This window comes from Oratosquilla oratoria, chromosome 7, assembly GCF_046742065.1.
Source record: "Oratosquilla oratoria isolate Oo_2021 chromosome 7, ASM4674206v1, whole genome shotgun sequence".
In the NCBI taxonomy this organism is placed as follows: Eukaryota; Metazoa; Arthropoda; class Malacostraca; order Stomatopoda; family Squillidae; genus Oratosquilla; species Oratosquilla oratoria.
In genome coordinates, this window is record NC_134783.1 from 56,935,107 (window position 1) to 56,945,106 (window position 10,000).

The following is a 10,000-nucleotide window of genomic DNA, read 5'->3' on the forward strand; positions in this document are numbered from 1 at the left end:
TTGATCTTAAATAACCTATATAATTCTTCTAATGTTTTATTGTTAAATTCAGTATCATTGTCTGAAACTAAGATCTTGGGAGTAGTGAAATTTCAGATGATTTGTTCATATCACTGGTGAAACATGTAGTAACACATTTGTAAATCACAACTAACACCACAGTCGGAAGAAAGAAAGAGTTGAATGAGCGAAAACTATATATTTCGACTGCTAACTGCAATCCTCTTCAGCAGTACAAAGTGGAAGGAGGATGCTGTCTTAAAGAGCAACTTCTTACAAGGGGAAGGGAACTGGGAAAAGAATAAATGTCACTGCCCCAACCCTATGTGACCTGAGGATAACATAAGGTCGGGTCAGAGGGAGGGGGAGGAAGCTTGTTGACAATATGTTTGGTGATGAATAGTCCTGATATAATATCTGGGGTCTATTGACCCTTGGAAATATTCATCGTGGGGAGATATACAATTAATATGGATTCCACCATTTTCCTTCTGAACTCACAGCCTGATTTATGAATAAGGTCAGATTTCTCCCAGTCCATCCATTAAGTTCAAAGTAGAATGGAGAAAAGATGACAAAATCCCCTTTTTAGACACCTTAATTTTGAGGAATGGGAATAAGCTTGCCTTTACTTTTTTTTTTTTTTTAGAAAGAACACCCATTCAGGAAGTTATCTTAATTTCTTCAGTCATCTCCCAGATCACATTAAAAGGAGTGTAACTTCAGGACTTTTTCTCCGAGCCTTTAGGATTTGTAGCCCCCCAATTTTTAGAACATGAATTAATTTCGATCAGGTCCCAATTAACAAAATTAGCTTACACTCATTGGTTCCTGGATAAAGCCCTCAGCCAAGCCAGAACCAGTTTTTTCAATCCCCCTTCCACTAAGTCAAAAGAGAGACAAAATCCCCTAGTCATTCCCTTCTCAGAGTCCATCAGTTATTTGTCCAAATTTCTTCCCAAAGAGAAGGTAAATTTAATTCACAATTACCCTAATACAATTAATACAAAAAATGATTAATGTTCACCAGAGGTTGAGAGAAGATCATATCCCATGTAAAGATTGCAACCTTTCATACATAGGCCAGACGGGATAGAGATTTAAGGACAAGACTGAATGAACACAAGAGGTCCATCAAGTATGGCCAAGAAAATTCAGCCGTGTTTCAACACATAAGTAAATTTGTTCAAATTAAATTCTTCTATTATATATCCTTTTTGGTAGTTTTGGAGGAATACTTCGCGGGTTCATCAAGTTCTGGGTTACTTTTTTTCAAGTCTGATCTCTTCTTTGTTCCCTTATCATCGATTCTTCATCTAATGTTCATTATGTTCATAAACAGTGCAGATGAAATTGATCAACCCTGTCGTTGATTGGCTAATATTCCTAGAGAGTGCGTCTGCTGTAACGTTCTTCCTTCCTGGAATGTATTCAAACTTTACCTCGTAACATTGAAGTGCAGTAAGCCACCTGGTTAATCTGCTTCTAATATTTTTATGTTTGAATAAGTTTTGAATAGCCATAGGACCAAATAGAATAAACTTAGTAATCATGTAGTAAGCGCTGAAACTATCAGTTGTTTTAAGAAACGATTAGACAACTTTATGAATGGGGATGACAGGTGGTGATGGATACGGAGCTGCCTAGTGTAGGCCTTATGGTCTCTTGCAGTCTCCTTTATCTTTATATTCTTATGATCATTCCACACTCTGACTGAATATCCCAGTATCATAGCTCTAAGACTCTTCAGTGAATGTATAACTGCTAATGTTTCCCTTTCTATAATAGGGTAGTTTCTCTCTGCACTGTTACAAAGTCTTGATGTAAAAGCTATCAGTTGCAGATTTCCATCTCTTTCTTGCATCAGTATGCCTCCTAACCATATGTATGACGCATCAGGACAAAGAATGAACTTTTTATCATAATTAGGAGAAATGAGAACTGGGGAACTAGTCAATTTTATCTTTCAACTTGTCAAAAAACTTGTTGTTTAGGTCGCAAAATAAAATATGAATCTTTCCCTAACAGACAACTTAAAGGATTAGCTATGTCCACATATCCCTTAATAAACTTCCTATAATACCCTGTCAATCCCCCAAAAACTTCTAACTTTTTCTACATTGTTCGGTACTGTGTAGTTCTTTACTGCTTTTATATTTTATTTCATTGTACTAAGTTCATGTCTATCTTATATCCCAAATAAATGACACTGTCGTGCAACAATTTAAAAATTTCAAGTTTCATTTTCAACCCTTCTTCAAATAGTCTTGTGTTAGTGTTCTCTTTTTCACCAATTTCCAGTACACTATTATGTCTATTTGCCGCTCTTTGTAGTGCTGTTTTATTTTGCGTAGGGTTTTTCCTCTTGCTTCTCGGTGAATACGAAAATTTGGTATTCCTCCACAATCCTGTATTCCATATCCTTCTCTATTGTGATTCAAACAGAAAGGTGGATTTCTACAATGATACTCATCATGACCCTCATATTTGTAGTTCCTACAAAAAAATCTCATAAACATTCTCGTGCTGTATGTCCCAATTTACTACAATTATAGAACTGAAGTCTAGCATTTCTTGAAGTATTTCTAACTCTATGTTCAGATCCTCTGTTCTTGTAATCACTCCTAGAGTTCCTAGTTTCTTTCTGTTAACCTAGCAGCCTAAGCAACTTTTAATTTATAACTAGATATTTTTCTATCCAACCTGAATCCTTCAACATAGAAAACATGTTCTCAGATCATCTGTCTATTTTTGCTAAATATTCTGTTTGTCTCATTTGTTCTGCTGTCTTTATCATTCTAACCAAAGACCTCATACGATCATGACCAGACTTTTTTTTCAGTTTCATGGAATTTTTTTTATAAGCCTTCTCAGGATCTATATGTTGTGTCAATATTTCTCTGTTTTTTCTTTTATCTAGTATGTTCTTTGTCACTATTAGTGTATCAATTATATTAATGAACATACATACATATACAATTTTATTTTCTTCACCCAAAACTTTGGGATAATTGACTTCAAGGTGATAACCTCATGACGAAAAACTTTCGTGGCTATCCTATAATGATTAATAGTATAGTATATGTGAATTTCTACCTTCTCTGTTGATAATGTCGATTTGAATCGACTCCTTTTCTTCAACCTGTAGTCGTTCCATAACAGGTACGGGCACGCACCCCAGCAACATATCATCTTTGTCTTTGTAGTCGTCCTTCTCCTTCACTATCTCGTCCTCGTACCAGCGTGGGGATTTGCGTGCAGTATGTGGCCCCGTCTGTTGTTTGGAGTTCATGAGTTGTCGCAACCGTTTTCTTAATAGGCGTTGCGTGCGACGAATGCTTGGCTGAACCATTTCTCTGGATATATGCAAGCACATATAATCACACTAAATTCTGTAGGTGGTCCTCTTTAGTTGCGTGAGTTTAGTGTTTCTCTTTGGAGACGTTTTATTTACGTGCGTTGTAGTTCCGTTCGTTGAGTTGCGAGCGTTAAGTGTTTTTCTTTGAAGACGTTTCAATTGCGTTTGTTTAGTTGCGTTCGTTTAGTTGCGTGCGTTGAGTTTTTTTTTCTGAGACGTTTTAATTGCGTGCGCTCTTTCCTTTGCTGCCACTACTGCAGCCGCTGTCACCACTTCGTCGTCCTTGTGGTCCTCACTTATAGATATGGCTATTCACTTCTTTTGCTAATAATTTTCTGTCTATGAGAATGAAAATGTCGTGATCTTCTATATATTTCTTCTGTTAAGTCGAATTGTTCACAACGTTCTCTCTCCGAGGTTCTTCCAAAGAATCCCAGAAGAATACGTGCACAAGATACTACGTGAGCTTTGCAGTGACGTAGTGCTTTCCTTAGTCCAATGATCTTTAACTTTATATTTAAGATCCTCCCCAAAGGGAGGCAAATTCTTTATGAACAACTTGCAGCGGGCAGCAAAACTGCAGGGGTGCTAATAAAGGTGCAAAGGCCTATAAGGACTTTTTTTTCCAAAAGGTGTGACATGCGACTCCAGGAACTGGAGAGACTGGCCTCCGACAGACCAAACTGGCGAGCTGTGTCTGACAGAGAGAGGACAGAGAATCGCGCCCGACGACGTCAGCGTGATGCAAGAGTCCAACGTCCTGGAGAACAGCATCCATGGCATATATGCAACCAAACATATGGCTCCCGCATATGACTCAAGAACCACATTCGATGGTACCAGCGTCACGATCGCTAAATTTCATACTACACATCGTTGAAAGCAGTACAACGTCGTCATCGGCAACGATTGGCAACCTTAAGTATATATTCGGCATAACTATCGCCACTGGATCTAGATAAAACGTGGGATCTTATATTTCCGGTAAGAATCTTAAAACTATTTTAATTGAATAGCGTGTATAAGAGATGAGGACTTCGATGAATTTTGTCTGTTACCTGTCTGCTGAAGATTTAAAAATGACTTAAGAAAAACAAGTGCTTCCCTTCACTATTTCATGGAAATAATCCTTTTCTTTTTCTTCAAACTTAGAAAGAAATAATAAAGAAAGCATTTAAAGACCTGAACTAGACTGTTGTCTCAAGAGCCTCCAAATCAATTCTGGGACTCCGGTATTATTTTCTTTCGAATGAAGATTCGCTTTTACCTGGCTTCTCTAATTCTTAGTCCTACCCTCTCCCCACCAGGAAGCATTCTTGATACGTTTGCTTACCAGAGAAAAGAAGAAGGAAAGGTTCCTATCCTGGTCGAGATTTGAGCGGTCGGCGGATGCCAGGGGGCCTTCACTCTCTCTCTCTCTCTCTCTTTTCGGTCCTCCTTCTCCTCCAACTTCTCCTCCTCCTTCTCCTCCTCTTCCCTCTCCTCTTCCTCTTTCCTCCTCTTTCTTCTCGTTTTTCTACTCCACCTTCTCATCCTCATACATCTCTTTCTCATATTTCTTTCAATCCTCATACTCCTTCCTTTTCCTCCTCGTTCTTCCTCCTTCTCTTCCTCCTACTATTCTTTCCCCCTATTTCTCCCACTCCTACCCCTACTTCTCTTTTCCTCCTCTTCATCTCCCTTCTTCTCACTCTTCCACCTTTCCCCCAGTCTTTCGCTACTCCCTCTTCTTCCCCCTTTTACTCTCTCCCATTCCTCCCCTTCTTCTTGAGCCAACACCTCCTCCTCCTCCTCCTCCTCCTCCTCCTCCTCTTCCTCCCCTTCTCCTCGGTCTTGGCATAAATCGTATTCCTCACAATCGCCAAAGCTCATGTGAGCCTATTTCATAACCTCTTGTTCTGGTTCTAAAAATTTCGTGGATTCTTTCCTTTCGTTCTTTCTACCTGATGACTGAGATTCACCAAGGATTAAACCCCTTTCTCCGAAAGACCACTCACCCGACCCAGCCCTATTCGCGATAACAAAGGGGTTAGAAGTGATCAGCAGCCTTCGTACTGATGGGAACTTCTCATTTTGCTTTGGCTGTCACCCAGTTGTCCCATTCATTTCTCTAGCGACTCTTCGTGCGACCGCAGGGTCATTGGCCCTTTTGATTGGTCGGTTATTTCATTCACTTCCGTTACACCAAGAAGTGAGATATTGTCCTCCAGCACTGATATGCTAATTGCGCACACTTTACCATTGCACTACGAAGCCCAGAACCCCATCTTCTTGGGACCGCAGGGTCATTGGCCCTCTTGATTGGTCGGTTATTTCATTCACTTCCGTTACACCAAGAAGTGAGATAATGTCCTCCAGCAACTGATATGCCAATTGCGCACACTTCACCATTGCACTACGAAGCCCAGAACCCCATCATGAGGGAGCCAAACTTCTTGGAAGAAGATTCTTGTTCAGAACACACTTGCTTCTTCGGAAGATAGAATAAAGATGCAAATAAAGTGTACTAGAGAAGGGAGGCGGTTTTAATACTTTTACACCATGTAAACCTTCTAAATATGTTTGAAATGGATAAAAATCGTCCACTGGCAAACAGAATATAAGTAAGTGTGAGGGAGCTAATCTTCTCAAGACAGTAGCACATTGAGTAGATCGATCGGTTGTGCAGACATCGACCTAATTTTTTACTCTTTTGTTTATCTTTCAGGGAGGTATCAGCGTATCTTCTTTCTTTATTTGATATAATTTCTATTAAGTTTAATTATGTATGTATTTCTATATATCCATTTTATTATTTTATTCATTTATTCACTTCATTCTTTTATTTATTTATTTATAAAAAAAATTTAGAACAGGTGTACAGTTTTTGTGTCAGCTTCAAAGGCTAACAAGTTCTACATCTTTTTTCTCTCTCTTTCTCTTTTTTTTTTATTGTTCCTCCTCATGCATTCTCTCCTCTTTCCCAGCCACGTTTATGGCCTCTTACACTATCATCTCGCTGCTCGTACCAACTTACGTGCTTTGGTGCTTTACCGCTATCGTGGGTATGTTTATACATGTACGTGGATCTACACATATACTTATACATGTATGTGGATCTACACATATACTTGGAGGTACACATTAGTATGAAGGGGGTGAAGTTGCGGCCCTTACACCAGGAGGCGCCTAGCTGCAGCCGAGGGTCTTGCCTTTGTTTCATGCATCCTAAGCGAAGGTTGGGTACGAACTCGGTGATGGCACAATGTTGATCTTTGTTTATTTTGCTCTAAGAACACCCCAAACCACTCGATACAATGAAGTAACTTACATTTATTCTATTTGACGTCAGACGATTTTATTCAAGGCTAATACTTAGAGGGGTAGTGGGATTCTAGGATTTTAGTTACTATGATGACTCCCTTCGTGGGTTTTGCTCTGTTTAATGTCAGGCGATTTCATTCGGCTGAGTGTTAGGTGTGCCACACAGTGAGCGATGCCAGGAAGTCCTTGGAAAGGCTCGTATTGCTCATGGTATCATAAACTCGCCCAACCAGAGTATAAGACCTTTTCGTTGTTTATACAGGAGGACCAGGATCATCTTCAAGTCGTTTCTGTTCCCGGTGTTGCCGTACGTCTACGAGACATGGACAATGAATGACTGACAGGAGGAGCCGTCTGGAAGTCTTAAGTATCAACTGCCTTAGGAGAATCGTGAGGGAGTATCGCTGGAATGAGTACGTATCAAAACAGAGACAGTTCTATGAGGCTCAGTTTAGCCCTATTACAAACATAATTCGTGGACGTCAACTCCGGTTATGTGGCCATGTAGCACATTTCCCTGATGTTGGTCCCAATTATAGGACTCTATCCATGAGAGACAACCCTCGGAGGAGGGTAAGAATGGCCCACAGAATTCATGGCTTGGGAAAGTAGACCAAGCCTAGTGAAGGTTGCTTGGAATGGTAAGGGAGGCTGCATGGAAGCTGCCTCGGTGAAACTGTGGGAATTGACGCAGGCGTGTTAATTATCTATGAATACATACATACAGACAAACATAAATACATACATGCGCACACACACACACACACACACACACACACACACACACACACACACACACACACACACACACACACACACACACACGGTACTGCTGCGTTCGGGTCGTTACTCTGACTCTCGTAGGCGGGAAGTTGGGTGTGTGTGTGTGTGAAAGGTCATAGCATTACCCATATATCGGACCTACGAGCTCTGAGCTCTCTTCCGGGAAGGAAATAGCTGTCGATCACGAGTCCAACACGTGATCCAAAGACCAAGTGAATACACACACACACACGCACACACACACATATACATACAGACACGCACACACACACACACACACACACACACACACACACACACACACACACACACACACACACACACACACACACACACACACACACACACACACGTATATATATATATATATATATATATATATATATATATATATATATATATATATATATACATATATATACACATATATATATATAAACTTTCTGGGCAAAGTCTTTCTCGTAGGCAATTACTGTTGAATGCTAAAGCACATGTGGTATCAATGATTTTGTATTTATTTTTAGCAGATACATAAATAGAATGGGGAACAAGAAAATATATACAGAACTAAATCACAACAAAAGGGATTTAGGGAAGCCTCAAATCACATGCTATGTGGTCGGACATTTTGTTTCTTTGAGATAAATTTGTTTTCTGCTAAGCTGGTGATAGAATCTGGTGACCATTGACCTTTTGATAAGTTGAAATTTGGATTTTTTTTTTATAAATTTAGATTCAATCATTTTTCTTTTGAAACTACAATGTTATTGATACACTATGGCTTCAAATAAAGGCGGTGGCATTGTCATCTTGTACAAACAGGGGTAGTCATCGATTTTTACCTTCCTAAACGTAGAATATGCAGCCCCGAATTCCTCAGTGATGAACTTCTTCATTATACTAACACCTTCAAGCTACCTAGCTTATCCATTGGTCTTCTCTTCGCAACCTTGAAAAAAAGCCAAATTTGTGTTGGGTAAATGATAATAACTGGGACCAAGACACAAGCAACGTCCCTCTTCTCATCTTTTCTTTCCCATTCTCCTTCTGCGTCTTCCTTCTCTTCTTCGTCGAATGCTCACTTTTACTTCTCTCGTCTCTCCCTCACCTTTGTACCAAGTCTCTCGTCCATTTTATCTCAAAATCTCTTCCCCAAAGTTTTCTCCAACCTAATCCTCAGTTCTCTCGTATTCTTTCCAGTAGTATAGTTTCTCTTTATAACTAAATCCTTTCTCTCTAGTTTATTTCAGAGACAAATCATATTTCCAGTTTACTCCATAGTGTCATGAAGAAAAAGTGGCTAGATGGAGTAATTTATAACCATTTTAAGGCGGTTGCATTTATTATATATATTTTTTCATTATTATGGCTGATATCTGAAAAAAAATTGTTTTGCTAGACACTAATCTCTGCATATAACGGACCATCGACCAATCGAATCAATGTTTTATCACCTTTAACTTCAACTTGCTCTCCTTTCCGCTTTAACTTTTCCATATAACGTACCACAACTTCCCATATATACATACATATGTATGTATATATATATATATATATATACCTATATATATACATATATATATATATACATATATATATGTATATATATACATATATATATATATATATATATACATATATATGTATATATATACACACATATACACATATATGTACATATATGTATATATATATATATATATATATATATATATATATATATATATATATATTACAGAAACCACACAGGGAAAATAAAGTCGGAATACTAAACGTTTTCGTCTATTACGACATCCTCAGAGTACAATAAAGATTAATAGAACATAGTATTTATACAGAAATAAGAAGACTGGGGAAGGTTATAGCCACATAAAAGCTTCGTACAATATACATACATTCATATACAAATGGAACTAATGATAATAATAATAAAACAATAAAACAGCAAAACAAGGGAGCATAACCATGTGGCCGAAACGTCCACAAGGACATCTGGCACAATTAGGAGCCATGGTACTGCTTTATTATGCTATTACTTAAGAAATTATCTAGTTTAAATAACCCTAAACTCAAATTGATATTGTTATCAAAATTAGGACGGGCCAAATATCTAGTGGAGTTTTTGTCCATGTTAGGGACACTAATCATAGTATTGACTGGGACAATGTAAAAAAAATTTTTTTTGTTTGTAATTCTGTTTTAGAAAGGAACATCATTGAATCCAGTTTTATAAAGAGCAATTTTGATAACAATATCAATTTGAGTTGAGGTGCAAGAAGAAAACCACTACTTCGTCCAGCCAATATCAAGCGCAGAAAGGATTGGGCTGTTGAGATGGTGGAGAGACCTGTGGCCTTTTGAGCACTGTCATTTTCTCTGATGAGTCAGGATTCCTATTATTTTCTGACAGTGGAAGAGTGTGTGTCTGGAGACTCTGTAGTCAAGAGTTTGACCTCAAAAGACTGAGCCAACAGTAAAATATGGGGCATTCCAATAACGGTGGGGGTTGCAATTTGGAGTGATGATCGATCAGAGCTTGTGGGGTGTCAAGGAAAC